We start from the raw sequence: 10,866 nt of genomic DNA, 5'->3' as shown, positions 1-10,866 counted from the left end.
ATGCTCACCGCTCAACACCGCAGCCATAGCCACTGCTCATCTATTCGTGGTCTCACAAGGTGCTTGTTACATCCCCTGCATTTATTCACAGGTTCTGCTCCTGCAAAACGTCTGATCTCAGCTGTGGAGCCCACATCCCCCTAAGCCCCCTCCTGTGTCTGTGGTGCTGTGACTGTCAGCTCTGGGGCAGTTTGTCCCCCAGCCTCCCCGTGAGCCTCTGCATCCCACTGCTTGTTCACAAGGAAAAGATGTTTCACCTCTCCTGAGCTCAGCACTGAGCCTCTTGATGTCCTCCTCTACTGCAAAGGCATTTTTGGGAGGTCTGAACCCAGGTGAAGGCTGCCAGCCCTGCCCCCTTGGCACAGCTGCATCATCATCTCCAAGGCTTCTGCAGCTGCTGGGCATCATATGCTTGGTAATATCAGCTGGTGAACCCAGGGTTACAGCGTCTGAGGACAGCTTTTGAGTTTGCTCATGATTCCTTCTAATTCCAGTGCTTCCAAAGTCACTCAGAGTAATTAGGCTTATTTGGAAATAGGGAAGTGTCCTACCAGGTGGGTTGTCCATGTACCAGGTGGAAACAGAAAAGCCACGGTTCCAGGACTCCCCTGGCACTCCAGTGCTCTTGAAACTTTGGTTTAGCTTTTCCTAGAGGAAATAAATGGGAGTGAGGGCTCCCTGCGTGCTCTCACAGGGAATGATCTCCATCAGGACGTAGCACCAACAGACACACTTTGATCCCATTGAAATTTTAGTTTCAGCTACAATGCAGTGTCAATGGCTGTAGTGTGATGCTTCCAGGAAGCGGTGATTCCCCCTGAAATATGTACGTGAGCTTAGGGAGGAGGATTTGCCATCTTTCTGTGAACTGCAGTCAGTGAGCATGCATCCAACAGCAGCACCGTGGAGCCAGCAGCGAGGTGACGTCTTGCTTATCTCAGCCAAGAGCTGCGAGCCCATCCCGTGCATAGGAAGAAATTACATAGTTTCTGGGAAAATGGGTAACCTCTGCCATGTCCAGGGGCAGGTGGGCTCTGAAACTACTCAGATCCACCAGGATGGGGTTTCCTGGCTGTCCCAGGGGTGTCAGAGCGGTGGCAGCCCCAGCACCTCCGCATCAGGAAAAGCAGCGCACGCTGGTGGCATCAAAGTGGCATCTGCAGCTTCATCCCAGCACAAGCAGGTAAAGGAGGGGGTTCTCCAACCCTGTCCCAAAGAAACAAGTCCTGGCTATTCTTTTCCATCGTGCATCGGTGCTTTTATCTGCAGTCTGGCTGGCACTGTGGGTGATTTTGAGATAACCGGGAACAATACGGCTTTCCTCACCCACGGGTGTGGTGAATGAACACACGGGGTATTGGGACACCTCCGCAAGTGCCCTGGTCCTTGGCATGGGCCTGGCAAGGCCTTCTTGCCCTGCCCACCCCACCTGGGTGTCTCCCAGAGGCGTCTCCGCTGACCAGAGGAAGGGTCACCTTGCATCACGATGCTGCAGCTACACCCAGCCCCTGGGGGTCTCAGGAAAGATCTCCCAGCCTGGCCACCTCTCCTTTGTTTGTTACTCTGCCTGTGCTCTTGGCATTCAATGATGGGACCTAAGTGGGAGCGTGCTGAGGTCTCCAAAAAAGAGCCAGTTAACACAAGATGGCTGAGGATTTAATCCTGTCAAGGTGGACTGTGCTGGGACGGCAGGAGGTAGCTGTGTGATGTGTCACACAGCTGGAGGGCTTAGACTTTCCGCAGATGTTCCCAGGCAATTGGGTGCAATTACAGCTCGGAAAGGGATGTTCCTTCCAAAAACAAGCTCCAGAACACATGGTTTCAGCTCTGCATGCAGGCAGGGCATCCCAGCTGCGCTGCCCACTCCATTCCACAATGGGCACTGAGTTTCAGCTCCCTGCCCCTAAGGACCCTGCTCCAAGAGGGGACTTCTGTCCATTCACACCCTGCTGCTGCTCCTGCCACCGTCCCCAGGAGGTCACAGCAGTGGGGTGACCGTCCCTGCCTCGGGGCACCTGCCTCTTGTAGGGGTGGGAAATGGCCACGGAGGCCAGCCCTTCCTGGAGCATCCCCAGTGACTCGCTTTTTGCCCTGTGTTTTGTTCATTAATCACAGCGTTCTATTTTTTTTTTTCATGAAAGGAAGGCCAGAACGGGTCCAGCTGTCGGTTATTCCTGGTCTCTGTGCTGTTGATTGTAGGGGAGATGTCATAGCTGGCAGCTGTCCCACGTCAAGCAGGAGCGCTGCAGAGGAAATGAAATTAATCTTGCTCATTTCCAAAAGATAATAAAACATTTGCAAACTAGTTGCTTTACCTCATTTCACTCTTCCTTTTCTTGTAAAGACCATTTTGACTTCACCTTCAGGATGAGGCTCTACTAGCAGCCCCAGCTGCTGCTGAAGGGGTCCTGGCAACACCAGGACACCAGGTTTTGGCTCTGCCAGCTCTGGAAGCAAATGTGAATGCACATAATAAAGTTTTCCTTACTTGGCTCATTCCTACATCTGTGTTCAACTCTAAGGTACCATGAATACTAAATAGTGAAGTTGTCGGGAGACACGGCAAAATGAAGTTGTAAATTGCAAGGAAACAGTGGGCGAGCATACAGGAACATGCTTCTTCAGTCTTCCATCAAAGTGGAGTGCTGCTCGGTAATGGTTTTAGTTTCTTTCTTTGTTTGTTTTACGAGGTGCCGCTCCAGTTACGTGATGGTGGGAGCTGATGCTTCTGCTGGGAAGGGAGGAAAGAGCCAGTGCTGGCCAGCGGGAGGAGTTCTGGGCTCTGCTGATGTCAATGGCTGCTCCCTGCATGGAAAAGATGCAACATGTGTAAGATACGTGAGTCAGCCTGGGTCAGGCCCCGAGCCAGCGACTGCTGAGCTCTCTTCCCAGCTCTGCTACTGCTTTGCTTGATGGCCTTGGTGGGTTCGTCAGGCCAGAAATACAGTGCTGCGTGTGCAGCCTGCCCCGTGAGACGGCAGCTGGTTTCTCATGGTCCATTATTTCTCACAGCTTCCTGAAATGTCAGCCCGTCTCTGTTACCTCCCTGCTTTTCCACCTGGTTAATGGAGGTAATTGTGCAGATGCATCCCAGCGCTATGCAAACAGACAGGACAGGCCTTGCCAAGGCACATGTGCGACGCTGGGCTCTCAAACCCTTCAGTGTGGGATGGAGACATGTGAGCTGTTCCGACTGCAGCTACAGAAACACTGAGCTCCATGTGGCTCACTTAATCCCGTCCAACATCCCTGTTTCCCTGTCAGTAACTACATTTTCATGTCTGTCACCCAGCCAACTTTTAATCCAGGTGGTGTGTGCCCTATTCATCCTGTACAATGTGAGCTCATTAATCAAGCTGTCATGTGGTGGAGAAAGCCAAGAGCACCATGTCAACCAGATCTCTAATCTTGTTTGAAAAAAAAAAAAAAAAAAAAAAGACAACAGGTTTCTTTGATAAGACTTACCTTCCACGAAACACTGCTGATTCGCACTGGTTTTATTTTTAGCCTCCGTTTCCTTGCTGTCGGAGGCCTGAAGTAACTTTTGGTGAGTCTGTCGAGGGATGCTGTCCCACTAACCAGCCGATTGCTCCCCAGAGTGTCCCTTTGACGCTTGTGCAGTCCCAGAGCTGCCCTGGCAGCCTCCCATGCCTTTGGAATTTCCCCAGCTTTGTAAACATAAAACTTCACCAGGCATTTCAGCTGGCTCCTTTAAGACGCAGAGATAGCCGGGCCAGATGATGTGAAAAATGTTTAATTTTAGCAGATGCTGCCTCACATCCTCCTTTGTTCCAGATGGTAAATGCTCTGCTCCATCCGCAACATCATATGGGATGAATATCCCGCTCCTTTCCAAAGGCAGAGCAGAAATAGCTATTAAACTTTTCTGCCTTTTTTTTTTTTGCTCCACTGTTTATGATTTTACCATCTGCATTCAGCAATGGGTCTATACTGCCATGGGGATGGTTTGGGAGAGGAGGCAGCATTGTTCCCAACAGGATTTTTGGAATGTTTTCTGCATTTCTTTAGCTCTGCTGGCTGCTGAGAGTTTATGAATCCTTTGGTTTCCTTTTATCAATCCCTTACATTGTTTTAGCTTGTAATTTATAATCATTGCCATTCTATTTCCTCTTTTTTTAATTTTTCCTTCTTTATACATCATTTCTTCATGTTATATTACTCTTTCTACATCTCTTTTTAAATGGGCTGTTTCTTACCCAACAGAGCTATTTTCCATCTCCATGAGATCATGGATTTTTGAACATCCAGCAGAATATTCTTGGATAATTTCCAGTTTTCATTAACACTTCTCATTTTACATTTCTGTTTCCAGTCAACTATGCCAGCAACTGCTTTAAATATGTGCGTGCAGGCGCGCACACACACATAAACACAGTGCAACCTTGAAAACCCAGACACGAGGGGACCACAAAAGAAAATAATAAATGGTCATGTTAGCAGTAATTTGTATGAAGTGGGAACACCGAAGAAGAGAACTGGCAATGCATTGACCCTGAAGCGAGGGAGTGCGTTTAGCCCACCCTCAGTATGGTGAGCAGGCCTTCAGTCATGTCATTACTAAAAAAAGTCGGTGATCTTTGCCTCCAGGACGGTGCTCTCTGCTGCTCCGCAGAGGTCTCGGTTCCATCAGTCACAGTGAAGTAATGTGATGTACCAGCCTGTGTCTCCAAGAAGTGACGAAGTTTGTCAGCGTGTGCTCGGGCTTCTGACAATGATACATGTTCTGCAGGTCTGCTGACTTCAGCAAGGGCACCAGCATCACTTGGATTCTCTCCTGCAGAAGCCACAGCGAGAAATTTGACCACAAGGTCACAAGGGCTTAGCTTGCCTCCTGGCTACTAAAGTTACACTGGCAGAGACCCAATCTCCAGCGCAATCTCTTCCTCTCCTACCAGGCCATACATTTGTCTATGGCTTAGCTGTTCCACCACCACCACAAGCTTTGCCCAATCCTCCACCTCCAAGATACCATCTTCCTGGACGAGCCCAGGTGGCTGAAGCAGCCAAAGCCATTGATGAAGCGTAGATTGTCCAGCACCACAGAGACGGAGATCCTCCTCCCCACTCAGGGCACCAATAACCTTCCCCACGTGGGTTTTAGGTTCAACCTCGTGTGCTTTTCTGGACATACAGATGTTTAAATGTTTATGACCACAGATATGTGTGCATGCACTACATGCATAGGCTGATAATTAGTGCTCTCATCTACTTGCACGAGATAAATCTAATTTGATTATGATCTGCGGTACAAAAGCTACTTCTACTTTTCAGATGGAGTGATTAGTCCTTCCATTTCTGTCAGGAGGAGGCTCTCTTTTGAGTTACCCAGGGCTGTATGAAGCTTAAGAAATAAGCCCCTGTTGTGTTTTTTTCTTTTAACTCCCGGGAGCTGCAGTTGGCTGGACGAAGGGACAAAATGATTTGAATTCAGTGTGCTGAATTAAAATCCTGGTGGGGTTTCCCCCTCTGAGCTATGAAGAGGTGACTAGAGGACTGAACGCCCTGTCCCCTTGTGCAGCTAGGTGGTCTTTTCACAGCCGCCCATCAGTATCTCATTTCCAGTTTTATTAAGTAGAACTTCACTCCATAAATCACATCTCATTACTTGCAGCACCAGAAGGAAGACATTTCCTGCTGGTACTGGGCACTAATGCTCTGCAGGCTTTCAGGGCTTGGCAGCACTGCAGTCCTGGTGCAGAAGCACGGAGATCCCAGGTTTTCCAGGGGCTCGCTCCTCACCTCTACAGCCCACCTTATCAGAAAGCACGAGCTGGTGTGTATTCTGCCAGATGTGTTCAAATCAAGAAGGTAGGATGAGTTATATCAGTAGGACAGCGCAGCAGACAGTCTCCTCTGATGTGCAGGTTATGCTCTTGTCTCATTGCCCAGGGCAGCTCGGTGCAGTCAGGGGTGAGTTTCTGTGTGCTTTTTGGGTTGAACATTTACCTGTGCCTAACATCCATGTGACAGTAGCTGCTGTGCTCCCCAGTACAGTGTCCCAAACAGCCTGCTCAATGGTACTGTAAACAGTTGCTTTGTCTTTTCTCTTTATTAGTCCCCCAGGAGATAATATTGCCTTTGCTTTTGACCGTGTGCTCTTGCTGGTACAGCTGTCTTCCTGCCAGAGCACGTATTAGTTCCTGAGCTCAGGGTGCGCACAATGTGTTTTGTTATGTGTTGACACAGACACACACATGCTGCTTCGCCCTCATGACGTGGCTCTCTCCGAGAGCTGAGAGCTCCCTTCCAAGCGGCCATGGGGGTTTCACGGGATCCAGAACATTGCAGGGTGGCTGCCTGCATGTCAGAGGCAGTTTCAGGAAGACGGTGAGGCCAGAGAAGAAAAAGAAATAAAAGGAAAAAATAATAATTAAAAAAAAAGGTGATTTACAGGTCTAAACAAGGTGGCATCCATGATCGTGAGATTTTCCATGCCAAAGGATGGAGTTGGCACAACTAAGGTGCCCATCCTGTGAATATGAGGGTGTCCCACTGCTCCCAGTCCTGCTCCAAGCCCCAGGTGGTGGTGGCACAGCCCCTGCGCTCCGCTACCTTCATTTTTGTCACTCCTGCTGCAGGCAGGCCCAGGCAAGCGGCTCCTGGCACTACACCAACACTGTGCTGCAGGAGAGACTGCCACCGAGGTGCCCTCACCTTCATCTGACTTCATGAACGGGCACACTGCCCTTCCCCACGAGGGGATGGTGAAGGCAGCAGGCAGCAGGTATGGAAAGAGAAGCCCAGCGCTTGCAGGGGGCAAACATCAGCTTCAGCCGGGGAGCCTGGCTGCATACAAAGTAGCTTAAAAGGTTATCCTAGGTAAAAGAAGGCAAACAAAGCAAACTTGTGGGCTTGTTTCCGTGGATACTTGCCTGGAAGTGGAGGCATCCTTTAGAAGTCTTCATAGCCTCAGTGCCACAGATTGTTATGAATCACTTGGGACAAATATATCCTCAAAGCAACAATGACTTTTTAGTCCATTGTAAGTAGCTCATGTGTTGATGTTTTAGAGAATAACATTGCTTAATGTGTTTATACTTTCTGCAGGATGACGCAACCACTTCTCTGTATAAGGTAACCAGCTCTTGTGGAAAGACCCAGATGGCAGGTACGGCGCTAGCAGCACAACGATCCAAAGCATCCTGTTGTCCTCTGTGCAGGGCTTCCCTGGTGGCTCTTCGGTCATGTACTCGTGTACTCCCTGGTACTTTCTTTACCCCAGCAGAAATGCATAAGGCACCCGTTTATAGCCCATTCCAATTTTGCCTGCCTTAGGGGCAAAACTTTTTTTTTCAGAACCTCCAAAAAATGTAGTAAACTCCCTTATGTGTGTTTATGTAGCCTTTCATCAAAGACTATAGAAAGAGGCCATGTGGTCTTGTGGCTAGATCAAAGCTAGAAAGCTCCTGAGATCTAATCTGGGCTGAGCCAGTGACTCACTGGGTGGTTTTGGCAAATCACATGATCCCACTTTGCTTAAGCCTCTCCAGCTGAAAAAAGCAAGCAAGAAAGCCGTGCTGAATCCAACCTGAGCTTTCCAGCACGGATGTATTTACAGGAAAGAACCTAAACTGATCTACCGCACGTTTGGGCTAGGGTTAATGCTCCGTAGCAAAGACGCCAGGCTCTCAGTAGTGCCTATTGACTTTGGACCTGCAGTGCCTTCCTTGCATTTGCAGTTCTCAAACAATCTCAACACAGGCTGGATTATCTCAACAAAAGGCTGCACAGACGCATGAATCCTTGGGATATCATGCTGCTTTTCCCTCTGTTCTCTAACCCAGTCTTCAGTAGCGGGTGTCTTCTGTTGCCCACCTTTCCCACCATGCTTTCCCATTGCTCCTTCTCCATGACTTGGTTACTTGCCATTTCACCAGATTCTCTCAGGACACAGCGTGTGAGTGCACAGGCAATTACTGTAATGCATGCATGCAGTGGCATTTTTGCTTTGCACGGGCCTGCAGCCCGTAATGCTGCTCCCAGGCTACCTCCGATGGGAAAAGCCCAGCTCGGCAGCTGCTGATCCCAATCTCCAGCTAGTATTTATCCAACAATTCCTCCTGGAGAGATTCTCCAGTGGCAAATAATTTCCCTCACGTGTTTTCCCCTTACACCTGTTTTGAGGCTGAGAACATTTAGGAAGGCAATCCTGATCCTAATCTATATTGTAATCCTTTCAGCCGAGCACGGGGAGCAGTGAGCAATCTGTTTGCCTGACAGTTGTAATATTTGGAGAATGACGGTGCGCCTGGAGTTACGCTGCTGCGTGGAGAAGGCGTTGAGTCACAGATGGGGTGGGAGGGGGGGAAGTAAAAGGCTAAAAGTAAAAGGTTTCCAACGTGAATCTGAGATTTTCACTATTACTGAAACAGTCTTGTTCTCTGCTTGCAGTTGCAAGCCTGGTGAGTGAGTCAAAAGGCGCTGCTTGACTTGGTGAGACCACCCCAATGCCAGCAGCACTAGCCCCTTTGCTACTGTCCCTGAACTCATCAGGTCTGGAGGCAGAGCTACAAGTGCTCCTCAAGGTGAGGGGCAGTGGGAACAAAGCAGACGATGGCCTGGAAGCACAAATGATGGCTCAAAGCACTGGTGGGTCCCAAGGTACACATCACCACTACCAGTGCTTCCAGCACCAAAAACGTGGCACATGTTCTGTTCCTCTTAAACCTCCGTGAACTGGCTTTAGTGCTGAAATCACAATTTTTCCTCATTTTCACTAGGGAAAGCATGGAGAATCTGGAGGGATGTATCATAGCTGGAAGTGATGAAAATCTGCAGCCAAATTTTGAGGACATTATCTGGTAGAGAGCAGAAGCTCAGACTCTAAGTCTAAAACTCAAATACTGCTTTGAAACATTAAGGAAATACTCAGACTCATCTGCTGTGAAGGAAACAAATTTTTAATCAGAGCTAAGCAAAAGCACTTTTCAATGTATATTAAAACCCACTCCTGGTTAACACCCCACAAAGTGGCCGTTCTGCTGATTTTATTCTAAACCCAAAACACTGCATGTATTTGCCCCAGGGGAAATAAAACCAGTTTTCTCCTTCCCTGGAAATACATTTGGATTTACCTCATGGGCACAGCAGGGTTGATAGTGGCTTCTGATGCTGGGCTGCCCGGTGCAGGGTTACAAGTGAGCATCGGAGGTGAAATGAAATGTCAGCAGGCTTCGATGGTGTTGGCATCCCCTGTGCTCTATTAAGTGCATTAACAAGTAATGGCATAGTAAACTCCAAAATAGAGTGGAGTAATTAAAGCAATAAAATCTTTAAGGTTGAAATGATGCCTTTTGTTGTGGGTGGAAGGCAAGGGGAAAAACAGCTTTGCATCTGCAGCAGCCCTGTGAAGGAGACTCCTGGAAGTGGCTTGAGAAGCAGCACCCTCTCACTGCACAGCAACAAAAAGGGGCAGGGAGGGTACAAGTTCCTGAGGTCAAGCTTAGCCCTCTGCAATGTTGTAAGCACCTCCTGCTTCTTCTCATCTCCCAGTTCCCCCTCCCCAAAGCCTCACCACTACAGCTTAACCACCAGGACCCATTTGATCTGAGCAATGAGCACAATGAGCAACCCTTGCATTTTGCATGTGGCTGAATTTCACTGCAATGATTAGTAAAAAAAAAATAAAAAAATAAAAATAAAATAAAAAGAAGAGACCGGATGGTTGAATCTGGTGAACAGAACTACCGTGCTTCTGTGCTAAATATGAGAAGAGTCAGACTTCTGCCCTGGGCTCATACAGCTCTGCCCTGGATGGAGAGCCCAGAGCGGCACTTTACTTTGCACAGAGTGCTGACGCCAACAAATACCATAATAGTGGAAGTAACTTTAACAAAACATTGCTGGCTAGCACAGCACTTCTGAACCCAAGCTGATTTTTTTTTTTTTTAAAGCTGTTTTGAAAGTTAATTGTTGAGCCTCACAAAAAAAAAAAAAAAAAAAAAAAAAAAAAAAAAAAAAAAGGAGTTGGGCAACTATTTATGCCAAGGTTAAATTGGGTCAAATCCTGAAATCCTGACTTCAGGCCAGACTCTACAGTTCCCATTGATTTACACAGGAATGTTGCATGCACTGGAGAATTTGTCCCCGGGTTGCTGCTAAGTCTCCGCAGAGAGAAAACTCAGTTAGGATCTCTAGGTTTGACCCAGCAGGCAGCAAGCAGGATGGCAATGCAGCGTGCTGCTGGGCAGGGGGAGGCTGGTTTTGCTCCAGGTGACAGTGGTTGCATAACAATTTATGTCAGAGCAAAAACCCTGAATGTATCCCCGAGTGTGGCTGAATTATAGATCATGTCAGAACAAAATTTCGGCACGTACCCCAAAGATCTGGCTGGGGATGTTCTGCACATGGGACCAGATGCCCCATGCATGGGGCCTGGCTCTTCGTCTGCAGAAGACACGGCTGGGCTGCCAGGGTTTCATCGCAGCTCCCTGCTTCTCAACAGCATCTGGTTTGAGTGAAGCCTTTCTAACTTGCACCAGTGGGGTAGGACCCACAAGGGCATTTTTTGACACTTTGCTAGCAAAGGAGGGGCAACTGGGATATGGGATGGCTCCAGAGGTATCGTGCTGCGTGGCCTGGTCACAGGGATAATCCTCAGTTGGCCCATGAAGGGAAACTCCAGCTCCCTTAGGCTGCCCAGCACTGACACCAGAAAAGAAATGAGAAGCTTCTCTTGTGTATTTTCAGAGCGTGTATTTTCTATACCTACACACAGAGAGTCATATTTATTTATCCTTACTTTGAACTGCTGCAGCAGCCTGGATCATTAGCTGCATACTTTTTTTGTTTTGTTTGATTGCTTCCCAACTTAATCCCTCCCTCCCTGTTTGGTCTTTAATTGAA

The sequence above is a fragment of the Aythya marila genome (genome assembly GCF_965140915.1).
Source record: "Aythya marila genome assembly, chromosome: 2".
Taxonomy (NCBI): domain Eukaryota; kingdom Metazoa; phylum Chordata; class Aves; order Anseriformes; family Anatidae; genus Aythya; species Aythya marila.
Note: the sequence above shows the minus strand (reverse complement) of the source record.